Source organism: Leptinotarsa decemlineata, unplaced genomic scaffold (assembly GCF_025532065.1).
Source record: "Leptinotarsa decemlineata unplaced genomic scaffold, Ldec_3_MD MMD2_tig00000576_RagTag_RagTag, whole genome shotgun sequence".
Lineage (NCBI taxonomy): Eukaryota > Metazoa > Arthropoda > Insecta > Coleoptera > Chrysomelidae > Leptinotarsa > Leptinotarsa decemlineata.
Genome location: NW_027412551.1, coordinates 473,623 through 489,063, shown reverse-complemented (window position 1 = coordinate 489,063; position 15,441 = coordinate 473,623). Strand labels below are relative to the sequence as shown.

At 36.5% G+C, this 15,441-nt stretch overlaps 1 long non-coding RNA gene across 1 annotated transcript; it reads left to right on the top strand.

The window, feature by feature from the left end:
* Positions 1–11,236: 11,236 nt before the first annotated feature.
* On the top strand, positions 11,237–13,330 carry LOC141481915 (uncharacterized). Its single transcript, XR_012465239.1, has 2 exons — positions 11,237–11,922; positions 12,009–13,330. It is a non-coding gene; the product is annotated as an uncharacterized lncRNA (long non-coding RNA).
* The last annotated feature ends 2,111 nt before the right edge of the window (positions 13,331–15,441 follow it).

Below are 15,441 nucleotides of genomic sequence, written 5' to 3'. Positions count from 1 at the left end.
CGAGCACCAGAAGAACACCCTGCAAGAAAAATAGCACATTGATGACGGAGTATATTCAGACTCATTGGGGGACTATCAAGCTTTTTCATTTTTTCAGTGCCTAACTCTGAAGCTTTATTATTAGATTTACCTTATCCTTATCCTTATCAATTATAACTTTTTTCCGCCTATCACTTTGCTCAGGTACATACATATCAAAAATCTGGATTTTCCTTCCATCTGCCTTCGCCTCCGACTGAAATTGTGTACACTTCATTCGTTTATTTCTCTCTTCATTCACAGAATGGAAGCTTCATCAAAACTGATCTGGAGCTAACAAAGATCGTCTCATTAGACAGCTGAATATCACGAAATACCAAGTTGCTAAAACAATGCCCTTCTTCTCAAAGGAATGCTAGTTGAACATTATGTAGTGAAAATTACTCTGTAAACCCAGCAGTGAAATTGGACGAATTTCTCTGGGAATGCTCGTTAATCAAAGACGAGAAACAAAGTTTCTACTATCGGAGTTTCCTGAATTATCACATTCTAGATACTCAGAATAATAAAATGAATGGACGCATAGCATGTCAACCAGATGGTTTTATCCACTGAAATGATAAGAAGGGTCTCGACCAAATATAATTCAGTTCAAGCAACTGGGGAAGTGTCTCTGAGGTTAATAATCTAACTGTTTCATTGTCTTTGTCCTAAACTACGAGTATGTCAGTTGAATAATTGAATAATGTGAACTCAAAACTGTTTTCATTACCAGCCATTTCAACAGTAGTTAGTACAGTGGCGAATGTAGAACGGACGTAGAAAGAAGTACAGGGGGGCGCGGCTTTTGATATTTCCAAATGCCTGATTAATTTTTAGGGCTGTTTCGGCAGCACTTTGGTTCAATTCGAATTCGTAGAGAAAAATTGACCAAAAATGGCTCAACGATATCATATAGTAATGGGCTCTAAAAAAGCCGAAAATTTAAATTAGGGAAAAAAACAACATCAGTGTATACAGTACAAAATTCTCCATCGATCAGTATATAATAATATAATTTATTAATGAAAAGAGAGAGAGAGAGAGAGAATGTATACAGCAAATAAATTTTTTTGCATGAATGATACCTACTCGATAAGTGAGCAAACACTTGTTTCAAGATAAAATTACCTTACTTAACTACATAAAAAGAAAAATATATTGAATCCAATACAAAACATTACGAAAAAAAACATCACACTTAAAAAATATGTATGGAAATGACAGTATAATACAAAAAGCAAACACAATAATGAGAACATTTATACAGTAAATATTTTTTAACATAGATGATACATACTCAATAAGTTAGCAAACACCACGAACACCACGAAAAAGCAATACGCATAAAAAATATTTGGGAATAACAGAGTACTTATAAAAACCAAACGCAATAAGAACATTTCAAAAGTACAAACATTTTGGGACAAGTAATAGTTATGAAAATATAAATCAAACCCGTGTTTACAATGCGGATCTGCTAATTTAAAAACCGGCGAGTAAACTAAATCCATTTGATCATTTAACAGGTTGCACCCGCAATGTTTATGCTTGTGAATTTCCAAGGATTCTAAATAATCGACTTTGTAACTATTCCTTGCAGAGTGTAAAATTTTCGTATTGTTTAGATTCCGAAACTTATGGTTGAATGCCAAGGAAAGGTTTGAAAACGTCGAATCAATTTTTCCTAGTCTGAAGGACCTTTCATGTTCAGCATACCGTTTTTGGAAATTTCGGCCATATTGTCCCACATAAACACTATTACACTCCGGACACTTAAGCTCATAAACTCCAGATTCCTCCAACTTGTCGACCTTATCTTTGGCATTGAAAAGGAAATGAGATAACCTGGGATGTGGTGTGAATGCCACTTCCACATTAGTTTTTTTCGTAAAAACCCGCAATTATCTCTGTTCTTTTTCCAAAATATGTTAGCGTTACCCATTTCTTGATTTCTGGTTGTTAGACCTGAGGGTATATCAATCTGTAAGTGAATTTCCGGCTTTGTTTCCTGACTAACTTCTGGATAGTATCTGCGTTGAAACCATTATTATGACCTATCTGTGAAATGAATCAGTTGAAGAAATTTGATTCGATGATCTCATTACATTTGGATCTTAGTGTTCCGTAAATGAATCGTTCTACCTGTGTAACGTGATAGGAATCACACGTTGAAAGGTAAGACCTCGTTAGTCCTCAGCTCGCACAAGTTTTTCAACTTCTGAGAGTTGTCGTTCGTATGGGGGCGACAGCTGATTAACGGAAAAACAGATTTCAAACAGATTTTTTTAAACCCTATTTTTAAACTTGTTAAAGTTCATTATTTCTTTAATATGGTCAGGAATGAAATTGAACGCCCTGAGTGCAAGATAAAAAAATAATCGCTGACAAACAGATAAGCTCATCTGTGGAACAACATAATGGTGTCTTTGTAGGGTACTATAATTATGCGTAGGTAAACTGGCTTGATTTTTAATTTTTTTTTAATTTCAATTTGACATTCAAACAATGTAGTTGCTACGATACAGTAGAATGAATATTTATTGACATATGGAGCTACAGAAACATATGGAGCTACACAAAACCTTTGAAATAACTTAATAACAAAAAAAATAGACTACTTGACGAACTGTGTAACGAAGTTACTATTTTCCCCAGTGGTACGTCAGGTAGAAACAGCTTTTTTATTTTGTGTTTATATTACTGTTCCGTTATTTATTTAACCCCGAATGAATGAATACCTTCCTAGATCAAATTACCACTCTATCGCGATAGAAATCCCAGGTCGCCAATGCGAATTGCCACTCTATAGCGATAGGAAACTGTACTATGCCGAGTCGCCAAGGAGATTTGAAAATCATACGTTATTTGTTAATACCACCGATGGAGGGCACAACTCTCCCATCAGCGGACACCGCCGTAGAACTTTATTCCAAATAATCTCGAGAGCATCTACCAAGAGAGCACTCGTCCTCCTGACGAGAGACAGTTGAAAGGGTACGGGAAGAGCTTCCAACCTGATTAAAATGAAGATGACTATCGACCAAGGGAGCAATCAGTCGAAAGGGTAAAGGAGCTGGTCTCCAAACCTGAAAGAAATGAAGATGACATTCTACCAAGGGAGTCCAGGAGTTCAGTTGAGTTTTAGTCTCAGTTCCAGCTCCGTTCGAGTCCGAATCCAGATAAATAAAGGCAAACTGGTGGACAAAAAACAGCAGGTACCCAGGATTCAAACCCAGGACGGCAATTAAAGTCTGCCATACTGGCTACAGTTGATTTATTCAATACCATAGAGACCCCTGATGTACCTTCTTCAATGACGCTGCCCGGAACACGTGGATCACACCACGCCGAAAGCTGGCGCCCGAGGCAACCCGTAACATGAACTTGACGTCAAAATGACCCGAGCAGGGACCGATTTTATGATATACAGATGCCGTTGATCACCGAAAGTTGAGAGAAAACCGATTAGACGGAGAAACAATAAATCCTGGAAGTTACATCACCAAAACCGATTGGAAACGCTTCCGGAGGTGGAATTACCTCGAAATACGTCGAAACCGCCAAACTGTCATTTTGACAAATTTTCAAACTGACCCTGCGATACCTCGTTCAATAGGTTCTCAAGTACGCAGAAACGATTTCCACCACCTATTCATCGATTGGAAGTACCGTAGCCAAGATAGGAGCCGACCAGAGAGCGAGTGAGTACCGAACTGTGGAATAAACAACATATACGTTCTCCAAGTGCAATACAGGAAGTACCGCCGACCTGAATCTTCCAGGAGAAAGCAGTCCGGCCGATACCAGACAAAGCCGAACTGACAAAGTTCCGACTCGCGACCACTGGAACCGTAGACGGAAAACATCGGCGTCTGATCAAGTTTATACGAGAGGGCCGAGCTTCACCTACTCCGATTACGATGACACCTTTCGTATTTCCCACCATGTTTGCAGGCACGACCGTTACCGCCACGCCCCCGGCCATCACAGTGACAAGTACTGATGGACAAACCCTACCAAGCCTTCTCCATGGGACGTTGGGAGGAAGTCAGTCTGACCAGTCCCAGCCCAGTGCTTCACTCAGCTCCATGCTGCCGCCTTTGAGGACCAAAGACTGGCAGATATCTTTCGATAGAAGCCAAGACCCCGCCACCTTCCTCGAAAGACTAGAAGAGATTCGTGCTTCCCAGTGCATCTCCAGACCGTCTTCTACAAGCGATGCCAGAGCTGCTGCTAGGAAGGCCTGCTTTATGATTCAAAAATAACCGATCACGATGGCCTGACTGGCAAGCCTTCTGCACCGGCTTCCAGAAGTTCTTCTTTCCCGTCAACTACCTCATCGACTTGGAAGTGGCCATCAGCAGAAGGGTACACCAACTGCAGTCCCCACAGTACATGACCGATCTGCAGACCCTCATCCGCCGCCACGGGGGAATTTCACCAGAACAGGAGTTGAACTGGCTCTACGAAAACCTGCACCCAGAGTTTCGAAAACAGATCCGTAGGACCGACTTCATCGATGTCAAAAAATTTGTTTAGGTCACCAGAGAATACGAAGTACTCCGCTCAGAGATTGAGCATGCTTCTAGAGTGGAATCGTTCCCTCGCACCAAGTAGGAGCCAGTGACACCGACGAGACCGTTTTCGTATACCGCTACCTACCAGCCATCTTCCAGACCTGCTACTAGAGGAACTGTACCAGCACTTACGAGCCGAGAGAGTGGTCCTAGTACGAGCCAGACCAACACCACTACGCCGCTCTCGATCCGACACGAGAGAAAATACCAAGAGTGTTGTCGATGTGGGCAGACTGGACATTTTAGGAACCAGTGTCAAGCAACATCCAGAGTTTTCTGCTCGAGATGTAAGAGAGATGGAATAATGTCTCGTGACTGTCTATGCACACGGCCGGAAAAACCGCTAGGGTGCTGCAACAACCTGAGGCATGTGCAGCAAAGCCCTCATAATGCCTCTGACTCCGTTGTCCCGGCCCGTGAGAACAACCGCTCCCAGGACATCACCAACCATCACCCCCAAATTCGAGTCAATGTTCTTGGTAACAATATTGAAGCTCTGATTGATACCGGCGCTATGATTTAATGGCTAATGGTGAAACCGTCATAGTTTCGATAACAATAAATAAAATGAAATAAATAAATAAAATATTTATTAATCCTTTCAACTATTGTTAACAATAGATAGGATAAGTCAAAAACAGTGTCATTTTTTAATTGACAAACAGGACGAAACAAGCACAATGATGGCTAACATAGACTATGTAAAATACACTTCGATATCATCTCAAAATTGAAAAGTATAATTCAAATTCCTCAACAGTATAGAAACATTTTCTGATAAGGAGTTCCCTAAGTCTATACTTAAAAACCGCCAGGGATCCCGCGTATTTTATTTCTTTCGGAAGACAGTTAAAAAAACGGCAGCCTGCATTGATGGGAGATTTTTTGTAATAGGAGTAGAGATACAGTTTGACAACCACCGTTTTGAAGAAACGTTTGGACACTTATGTGGACTCTCCTCTGATATGGTCATAGGAATGGATATCCTCCAGAAGAGACAGTTCAGCCTGAATTAAGGAAGTGGTGAGATCTCTGTGAATCACCGCCCAGTGGCCATGGAAACTAGATCCGTCCCTTGTTTCCCTATTGGAGTCACCGACCCAAAGCCGCCATTAACTCTCACAGAAGAGGAGGAGACCCGACTGCACACTTTCTCTCCTACAGGAATACAAATGTAAATTTCTGCACCATTTTTAAGAAGATAATCTGAAAAAATACCCTTCTTCGCTTTGAAAAATTCAGCACACAGGATGTTTTTATTTGAACGTAAGACCTTTTTAACGTTAAAAATCAGAGAAAAATATTAAAGTGAAGATTTTTCATTGAAGAAATTACAGTGAACTTTAGACATGCAAATATAATTTTTCATTCAATTCCATTACCGATGAAATAGTTGTCGGATAAACAAATTGAAAATCAAAAAATTGATTTTTGGGAAAGAAGGTTTTTGGCTTTCTACTACTCTATCTTGATACAAAAAAAAAGTATGAGGGAGTCTTCCAAAAAAAGAAAGGAAGTAACTCTATACATGGATGTGTAGACCATGCAAAGAAGTAACTTTCAGACACAAACTGAAAGAATGTCCTCCTGAAACAGCTACTTTCATATAAACATTGAATTATACGAAAGAAAAAATTCTTTCGAAACAAATACTCCTATATGAACACTGAATTATACATAAGATACTTTTCTCTACTCAGTTTGTATTTCAAACATTCGTTGTGGAATAAAAATCAGATATCATTCACATGAGTTCTACTTTAAATGAATGGTAACAAATTGTACTTACACAGAACACTGTCATACTCACTGGTATACACCGATGTTTCGCCTCAAGACACTTGCTCTAAAGCAATTGATTTTTTGAATATCAATTGTTGTGAAAAAATATTGTTACAAACTTCCACTCTCAACCTTTTCAGATAAGAGTTCTAGTTCCAGTAGAAATCATTAAAACATGTTTCTTTTTTAAAATCTATTCAAAGCATCCATCCGAGGCATCCCCTGTGTCTTGGATCAACTATCGACATTTTTATTCAAAGATTATTTGCACTGGCCTAAATCACTGGACCACTCAACACAAATCGTTCGAAAATGCATACATTGAAAACAACCAAAACTTTTGTTTTCCATCGGATGTCTCTAGGTTAAGAGCAAAGTGGAGCAGATCTGTCGAATCGAACTCAAATCTCTGTCATCACCATCGGAATGGAAGGAGCATTAGTGCTTCGGCAGAGGCACGTTTCATTTTGAATAGACTGCGATTTTAAACCCCCACATGCAACTAAAAAACGGATTACGTTCACGTTGACTTCGTACAAAGTTTCCTCTTCGCTTTCATCCGAACTTTGCGAATGGAAGCGCTTGTTAAGCTTTCTCGAAATTTGATAAATAACTCCATCAAATCCACTTTCGAAGTTAACGACTCTCATATTACTGGAAGATAAGTGAAGTGTAAAAATAGACACGTAGCTGAGGTACTTGGAGATAAATGATTAATTTTCTGTCAAAAGTTATAAAAGATATAAATCTCTCAAGTTGGTGGCCGTACATTTCCTGTCATGAAATTATCTCTCAACTGGGGGAAAATCACTAGGAAAAAGTAGGAAGTGATGTTCTGAACATAAATAAACTTGAATAAAATAGTATATTATATTATATACTCGTAGAAGGGCTTAAGTTTGTGATTTATCAAGTAGTAATACTCACTTTTTCAATGGGAATGTAACGGATAATTCAATTCGAATGGATATATTCAATATCAATTTTTTTTAAGAACAAAACACAAGCACTACAGGTAGATCCTTGAGGCGCTCTAAGAGCGGTGCCTGTGCTAAATTAGTAATTCACATTGGATTTGAATCGCTGGAGATTGAATTCATTTGAAAACACGTTCCCAGGAAGTTTATTTCACGTAAACGCAGTTCTCCAAATGAACGAGTTCTTAAACAGTTAAGTTCGAGGTGTACTGAGTTGAACGTCAAAACGATGAGCAGCCACAGTCCGTCGCATATTTCTGATATGTACCGCTCTTGGTGAAATCAAATGTGCCAAGTCACATGAACACTTCCCGTTAAAGTATCTATAGAAGAGAGACTAATCGCCAACCCTTCTTCGAAGTTCTAGACTATCTAGGTTGCAAGTAATGTTCGCGTCTATAACACCGGTCTACAGCATATTTGCGCACGGTTTATATACGTTTCATTCATTGCTTACATACCTAGAAACAAGAATAAGAACAAAGAGTTCTGAATCTGCTTTTATGTGTAAAAAATGAAAAATTCAAATCAAGTAAAATACACAAAAATTGCACACAGCGATGATTTATTAGAACAGACCAAACATAGATTTATAATTCATTCTTGCAATAGAAGTTTTGAAATAGAGTCCAAATGTTTAAAAATGAACAGTTTAAATTTTCCTGTCATGTTGAGTGAAAGGTTCTCTTATTAACCCCCAAATATAGTCCCCCATCATGTTTTCAGTATACTGGCCTTGGTTACGTTTCTCAAATTGCATTATATCTTGATGGAAGCGTTCCCCTTGTTCTTCTGAATAAGCTCCCATATTATCTTTAAATTTATCCAAATGTGAATGTAACATATGTATATTTAGAGACATTCTACATCCGATGACGGAAAAATTCATAATCATGTCAGTGATCAGCTCGTCATAATTTTCAGCTCTATGGTTTCCAAGAAAACCATGAACTACTGCCTTAAAACTGTTCCAGGCTCTTTTCTTCGGGAAAATATCACTATCCATATTTTTTTTTATTTGATGGCCTAGAAAGATTCCAGCTTTAATTTTTGCCTCTGAAAGTTTCGGGAAAAAATTCTTTAAATATTTGAAAGCTTCAGACTCATGATTCAGAGCCTTTACAAATTGCTTAATAAGTCCTAATTTAATATGCAATGGCGGCATTAATATAGTTTTAGGATCGACAATTGCTTCCCATTTAATATTGCATTTTCCCACTTCGTACTCAGTACGTACAGGCCAATGTTTTTGGCGGTAATGAGCGGCATCATTTCTACTATCCCACAGGCAAAGATAACAGGTGTATTTAGTATATCCACTTTGCATTCCAGTAAAAAAACACATCATCTTGAAGTTTCCAATAACTTCCCACTCATATTCCGTATATTCAATTGCAGTTAATAGCATTTTAATACTGTCATAATTTTCTTTGAGATGTACGAAGTGTGCCAGTGGAATAGATGGAAATTTGTTCCCATTGTGTAGTAGAACAGCTTTCAGGTTTTTTGTTGAACTGTCAATAAAAAGGCGCCATTCAGTTGTATGACATGGAATATCAATTTCTGTAAATAAACCTTTCACGTCATGACAAAAACAGAGTCCATCTTCCTTACTGAAGTAACAAGAAAATTCTGCATGACGTTTTCTTTGATGGGATATTCGAACATCAGAATGAAGTAAATTCCATTGTTTCAACCGCGATGCTAATAACTCTGCTTCACTTTTTGGTAGATTTAGGTCTCTTATTAAATCATTGAGATCTTCAGAGTTGATGAGGTGTGGTATGTTGGTTCAGATTAAAAAAAAATCGGAATGTTTGGATATAGATGAACACTGTGATTGATGGCTGTCTTGAGAGAGTAGTTGATTTTCTAACACAGACGGAGCAGGTACAGGATTTTTTTCTGTATGTGGTATTGGAGCGGAAGTCGATGGTATAATGTAGATCAGGATAATAGGTTTTCTTTGAATTTTTACCTTTGAGTGGATTTTCAATACAAAAATAACAGTCGGTGTGATGATCACTGGGTTTCCTCCTAATTCTCGGCACTACAAAACTTCATTGCTCGTTTTTCACGTCTGTACCAACCTACAGTAAAACGTAACATATATTTTAGGTTGTACGGTAAATAACCTAATCAATGTTATTAAAAAATAATAATTAATGCAATAAAAAAGAATAAATGAACTCACCGTCCAAAATGTATCTGCAAGAGTTACATGATACATGTGGAGCCCATTTTTTGTCTTGATTTTTTACAGGTAGATAGAAGTAAACTTGATATGTCTCGCAAATCTTTAAATTTGTACTTAAATCAAACTTTTCTCTCTTACTTTAATAAATTTGCCGCAAATATAACAAAAGGAGTCAGCGTCTCGTTTACTACTTCTCGAAGCAATTTTCTTCAGCTTGATACAATGAAAAAAATGAAACACGTTGTTCCTCTGTAATATGCAAACACATACTGTTGTCTGTTGTCCGCAACGAGCGATGCAAGAAATACTGCCTCCCGCCCTCTTACCTCTCTTTCGACAGCGATAGCGCGCCAAGACCGACATTGAACTGGGCGCGAAAATCAAAAATGCTGAAATTGCTATTACTTCTTAAAAAGCAAATATTTTCGATTTGTAATTGCATTTATATATATATATATATATATATATATATATATATATATATATATATATATATATATATATATATATATATATATTTGCTTATATAATCAGAATATAATAAGTAAAACCCATGCGCAAGAAAAAATGTTTTTTTGTTGACCGGTGTAATCAGGCGGATGGCTTTTTTTTAATAATAATAGGTCTTTATTCCCAAAATGATACGAGAATATGTATGAGTATGCTTACGGGCAGAGCTCTATACACGAGAGCAATAGTTTCTGATCTGACTTTTATAAAGCATCAAAAGTTGGTGAGGTGTTTACAGTTTTCTGGTTCGGAACAGTGTTCCAAGACTTTGAGAAGCAGCATCTGCAATTACAACGACATGATTGTGCCAAGACATATTGGTGTCCATTTTAACCTCCAACAAACTTGTGGAAGCAGAAAGCGGAATTGTCTGACCTAACATTATTATATGCGGTTCGGAGTCATTCATCTTTTTGGAGAAAACTGATGCCCGAGTTTTTCTGGCATTGAATTGAACCTGGTTACATTCATCCCAATTCAAAATTACTCCTAGATCCTCATTAAGATAAAGTAAATGTACCAAATGCGGACCCTGCATCAAATTCGAACAGTTTCCATTTCAATCGATAAATTAAGGATTTCATTGGAAATACGACTATACTGATGTATGTAGTGTCATCTGTTGATTTACTATGACAATCTGTTACAGAAACCGGAATTACCAACGTGAAAAATTGAATTTTCCTGATCATCGAAACTAAGAGTGCGTGAGCAGATCAGTTCTGTTATAAGAAAAGCCTGTTCTTGTGTTACTTCCAGGTAAGATTTTTATTGCACTATAGTAAAAAAACATATTTTTTCATTGGTATATGTTCTTATATAATGTCTCTTCTTCATTTCGAAATATAAATTAGTTTTCTGAATTGTAACCTAAAATTATTAATGTATCAGAGTTAGGGACAACCGTTAAAGGATTTAGTTTTCTGAATTGTAACCTAAAATTATTGATGTGTCAGAGTTAGGGACAACCGTTAAAGGCATTTCCTAATTCGGACATGACTGTGTCAGAATTATGTACATGTTCAAATATTCAAATATTTGAATTCCACATCTTTCTCTATTAAATCAGAGTTAAATTTCACTTTCCTTACGAATTTCGGACAAGCAAAGTACGCTATCCTAATTCTGACACTATGTTTCATAATTTGATCCAGTGTGTCAGATTTATGTACAGTAGTGTGATTATCTAACTTACAGAATTTCGGCCAAGAAAAATTGCCACTACTCTTTGGATAGCCTAACTTCTGCACTAGAAGCCATTAAAAATGGAATGCCTATCAAAACTGCGAGTAGGGAATACAATATACCAAAGACTACACTTCATTCCAAATTTTATGGGAAGTATCCTGTTGTGTGCAAAGCTGGAGCGCCTACAATCCTTTCGAAGGAAGAGGAGGACATTTCAGTGAAGTGGATAGTGGAGGTCGCTAAAGTGGGATTTCCTGTGAATAAAGAACAACTATTGGTACTATTGGTACTACATGTACTCTTTAGTAAAAAAAAAATTCAAACCCATTTAGAAACAAAGATAAAACCTGTTTGCCAGGCAGGCATTGGTATTAAGGTTTTCTCCGACGTCATCCTGAAATCTCCAGACGGATGACTCAAAACTTAGTCCTGACTAGGGCTAGAATTACGAAGCGTAGCCTAAGAAAATGGTTTGAAGAAATCGAAACATATTTTAATGATAATAATTTGACAGAAATATTGAAGGACCCTCGAAGAACATTCAACGCTGACGAAACTGCATTTTTCTTATGTCCAAAAGGATCAAAAACATTTGCACTGAAAGATAGCAAGAACGTGTATAATATTACAGCAAACAATGAAAAAGAGTTCATTACAACTCTCATTGCAGGTTCTTATCTTCTATGGGCTTTCCACTTTACAATTGTTCGTCTATTTTCTTCTACATATTACACTAATTATGATTTATTTTTACAGCAAATGCAGCTGAAGAATTGCCGCCTCCTATGGTTTTGTTAGCATACGAAAGAATTCCGCAAAGTGTTGTTGCACTCATGGCAAAAAACTGGGGTCTAAGAAAATCGGAATCGGGCTGGATGACGGGAGAAAGTTTTTTCGAGTATATGTCGAACATTTTCCATCCGTGGATAATCAAATATAACATACCATTTCCTGTAATATTTTATATAGATGGCCGCAAGTCGCATTTGACATTGCATCTGAGTAACTTTTGTTCAGAGAAGGGTATCATATTGATAAGTTTATTTCCTAATTCTACCCACTTACTCCAACCTATGGATGTAGGCGTTTTTAAACCTCTGAAAACTGGTTGGAAAAAAGCGGTCGCTAAATTCAGATTAGAAAGTATTAAACAAAAAATTCGAAATGAAAACTTTGCACCACTGTTTTATTCAGTAATACAAATCGTTGTAACCCCTGTAATGGTGTAAAATGCCTTCAAAACCTGCGAATTATTTCCATTTGAAGTGAATGCTCTGAATTATGATAAGCTGGTAACAGCAGATATTACACCACATGAATCAAAAATAACTGTGAGCAATGAAACTGTTGAAACAATTGATTTCAATACATAACATTTGAATTTCATTGAAAATTTTATTGGAACAGATAAAATTCAAGAATTCAAAGATTCCCTTTCTGTTAGTGATAGATGGTCAGGTCCAATACGAGATGAATCTTTATATAATTTGTGGAGCAAATTAAAACTTCATGTAGAAGGAACATCTCCAGCAGTTTTACAAAATAAAGAGAACACCAAGCAAAATTCCCAATTCCATGACGAAATAATACCAGAGGATACTCTCGTTTTGGAAGCCGAGTGGCTAAACGACTATTTGTTAAATACAAAAAATGAAAACATTGAAATTATTGAATTTTTAGCAGACGAAACAGAGAAGGAAAGTTGTACAGGAATAGAAAGAAAAAATAGTACACAAACGAACAAAGGAGAAATGATGGTGGAATCGACAGTAGAAAAGAATATATTACAAACAATTGAAAAAGATAATTCGAACTATGCAGAAACAAACCGAAAAGAAATCAGGATCGATGCAATTATAGGAGATGGCATATTGCAAGATGAAGGGATGGGAAAATTAAACAGTACAGGAACAAATGAAAAAGAAATAAGGGTAGAATCTGTTGTAGAAAAAGATAAATTGAAAGAGGCAGAAAACAAAAACTCAGACAATGCAGAAACAAAAAAAGAAGTAATGAGAGGGAAATCAATTTCAGGAAAACTGCAAGTGATGGAGATAGAAAAATCTACACACTCAAATCTGTCACAAGACAGAAATATAAATTTCAGGCAATTTAGATACAAGCCAAGAACACCAAATAATATCTTCAATGAAAGAACATACATCAACAAATGCAGACACAAACGAAAGGGTGAAACTCAAATCAATAGAAAACAATAATAATTAAAGTCCTAAGAAATCAACTGGTAAGTTGCCATTTGAAGTACCTTCACCTTTCAAAAATATTCTATTTTGGCCAGAGAAACCAAAAGAGGAAAAAAATAAAAAAACTTCAGTTAAAATACCTAGTGTTGCCAGTTCGGAGCAGTGGAAGGCATACTACAACAGTAAGAAGGAGGCGAAAGAAAAATTAGAAGAGGGGAAAGAAAATAGGAAAAGATTGCAATTGGAGAGGTTGAAAGAGAAACCAACAAAAAGACAGAAAAAACAGAAAATTGCAGAACCAAACCAAGTAGCTTTGGATCAAGAAGATATCCCTACATCTTCAGAAATAATCGTAAACCCAGATAGAAATTTTGAGGCAGGTGACTTTGTTATCGTGAATTATCTTGACATTAAATTTCCAGGCATAATAGAGGAAATTAATGACAAAGAAACATTCGTGAATGCTATGAGTCCAAGTAGAAATAGTTGGAAATGGCCCTCTCAGAAGGATGTTATCTGGTATAAGTTTGAGGATATCATTGAAAAAATCAATGAGCCCGTACTAATCAATAATAACAAACGAGGTTCACTTACGGCTCCAGAAATAAAAAAAATCAGGAATTTTTAATAATTTGTTCTTTTGTTTAGCAAAACGACTGGCCTATAGTTTTTTGGAAGATTTTTCTAGCTCCTCTTGGGTATAGGCTGAACGCGAGCAATCTTCCAACAAGAAGGAAAAACCCCTTTCTTGTAAGACAGGTTGAAAAATCTGCAAAATACTGGTGCGAATTCATTTGCGAACTTTTAAAGTAGGATGATGGGCACTCCATCAGATAATATTAATATGACAATAATAATATTACAATACTAAACTCCTCTGCTAGGCAAATACCTGAAGTGAATATTTCATTTTCAGGAGCTTTTCGTAAAAATTGAATAATATATTAGTGTCAGTTCCAGTGATATTTACAAAAAAACAGGAACGTCGATCAAAATTTTTGTAAAAAAAATAATTTCAGTCATATAAGTCGCCAGAACCAGATGCTTTTTGTCCATGATGATGAAATATTTTCCACATAAATAACTTTACTAAAGACGTTTTTCGTTAATCAGTAGCTTCCTCAATTAACGATTTCATTTAACATTTTCATAAGTATCAGAAAGGTACTACGTAGGTCAGCTAAAACTTTCAATTCAAACTTTCAAGTGAAAAAGCACTTTTTAATGAAAGTTCAATCACAATGTATGGTATCAAAACTGCCCAAATCTTGAACTAATTGCAATACAAACGTTTCATAGTATCAATTTCAGAGAACAAGAGCATAACGCGTTTTGTTTTGAAAAGTTAATTCTGAACGATAAAATCAGAAATTTTCACATGATTTGCAAACAAATTCTCATTCTGTTTGCCTGCAAACAGATGCGAAGGTTTTTATAACTATCAACTATAATCCTCGTCGAATACCTAGCTGGTTTTCAAACTGTCAATTTGATATATCTGAAAATACTATACACCTCAGTTCATTTGCTCCAACGGAGGATGCAGTAAAATTACATATCGAAAAAGTTCACTTACAAGTGTTTTACTAATGAATATACGAGAAAAAAATTCAAAACGAAGGGACGCAAAACTGATTTGTTTATATAAATATCATACATTTCGTTCAAACAATACGATAATTGTCTGCCGACGTTATCCTCATTTACTTCATATGATTTCGTTACAATTTTGGATTGATCTAACGAAAAATTACCAGTACTCCATTTGATCATCTTATGGACTATAAATTGCCTTGCGTTGTGACTATACTTGGTTTAATTGAAGAAAGAAAATGATGTTTGAGACAAAGTTGTTAATAACTTTATATGACTTTTTGGATGTAACATTTTATGACATTTCTGTAATTTGCCGCCTAGCGAAGATTCAAGCCACCATCAGCCAAAATACACGAACCACATTAACTTTATCAAGAAGTTCCGTACTC